The sequence below is a fragment of the Chinchilla lanigera genome, unplaced genomic scaffold (assembly GCF_000276665.1).
Source record: "Chinchilla lanigera isolate Chin_1 unplaced genomic scaffold, ChiLan1.0 scaffold00091, whole genome shotgun sequence".
Classification (NCBI taxonomy): Eukaryota; Metazoa; Chordata; class Mammalia; order Rodentia; family Chinchillidae; genus Chinchilla; species Chinchilla lanigera.
Genome location: NW_004955492.1, coordinates 4,267,046 through 4,268,639, shown reverse-complemented (window position 1 = coordinate 4,268,639; position 1,594 = coordinate 4,267,046). Strand labels below are relative to the sequence as shown.

The window sequence follows — 1,594 nt, the reverse complement described above, 5'->3', positions numbered from 1 at the left end:
ACCTTATTGAAAAGTTTTTGCACATCAAAAGAAATCACCAACAAAGTAAAAAGAAAACCCATGAATTGGGAAAAAATTTTAGCTAATTGCCTCACAGACAAAGGACTTCTATCTAGAACATATAAAGAATTTTAAAAAATCAGGCCCCCAAAATTCAAAGACCCAATCCAAAAATGGGCATCTGAGATGAATACACACTTCTCAGATGAAGAAATACTACTGGCAAATAAATATATGAAAAAATGTTCATCATTAGTCATCTGAGAATGCAAACTAAAACACTGAGATTCCATCTCACCACAGAGAGAATGGCTATCATTAAGAAATAAACCAATGACAAATGCTGGAGAGGCTGTGGGGAAAAAGGAACACTTCTTCACTGCTGGTGGGAGTGTAGATTGGTAAAACCACTATGGAAATCAGTTTGGAGATTCCTCACAAAATTAGGATTAGAAGTCCCACCTAACCCAGCTATTCCCCTTCTGGGTATTTTTCCAGAAGAATTAAAGCATCATACCACAGCGATGTATGTGCACCAGGTTTATAGCAGTGCAATTTGTCATAGCTAAATCTTGGAAACAACCCAAATGCCCATCAATTGAGGAATGGATAAAAAAGATGTGGTATTTTTATACAATGGGAGTATTATTACTCAGCTACAAAAATGATAAACTCAAGGCTTTTATAGGTAAATGGATGAAAATAGAGACCATACTCAGAAGTGAAATAAATAGGACCCCCATATGTAAACATCGTATTGTCTCCCTAGTGTACAAACATGGAAGAGTAAATAAAACTCAAAATGTACAATAGATAATATGAAAGGTAAAGAAATTGCTCAAAGGAAGGAACAACTGGGATGAGGGAAAGAAGAAAAAGAAAGAACTAAGGCAATACAGACAGACAGACAAACAGACAGATAGAAGGATAGCTGGGATAACTATACTGCTGATGTCTGGTGGTTTATTGAAAGAAACAGTTAATGCTTAAATTTTTTTTTATATTTTCACCAGTTTTGCATCCTTATCTGAGCAACTGATGTGAAGACAACAATATGCAATATAATAACCATTGGTGAATTCCTACCATCCTGTCTAGTGAAACTCTGTATTGTTTTTAATGTTTTTTTAAATTATTATTTTCTTATTCTCTTTAATGGTTTGATCCATGTTTCATTCGTATACCTTCTAATCTGAGCAACTTTGTTGAAGATAACAATATGTAATGTAACAACCATTGTTTTTTGGGGTTTTTTTTTGGTACCGGTAATCAAACTCATGACCTCGAACTTGCTGGGCAGTCACTGTGCCGCTGAGCTAAATCCCCGGCTCCTGCAACCACTGTTGATTCCTATCATTTGGTTTGAAACCCCATATCATTTATTTTTTATTTTTTTAATTTATTTTAAAAATAAAAGGAGGAAAACATTAACAGACAGACAGACATTTTACAAAATAGCAAAGGAACAGTACAGACAGTACAGAATTACAAACAAAGTGGTAGGGAATTAACAATGCTTGTTGTATTACATATTGATATCTTCAAAGTGGTTTCTCATGAAAACAAATATAGACATGTAATGCTGATCAACCAA

At 34.2% G+C, this 1,594-nt stretch overlaps 1 protein-coding gene across 8 annotated transcripts in view; it reads right to left on the bottom strand.

Moving 5' to 3' along the window:
• The window catches only part of Lyst (lysosomal trafficking regulator), a 209,662-nt gene that overhangs the window by 102,998 nt on the left and 105,070 nt on the right, over positions 1–1,594 (bottom strand). The window lies entirely within an intron of this gene.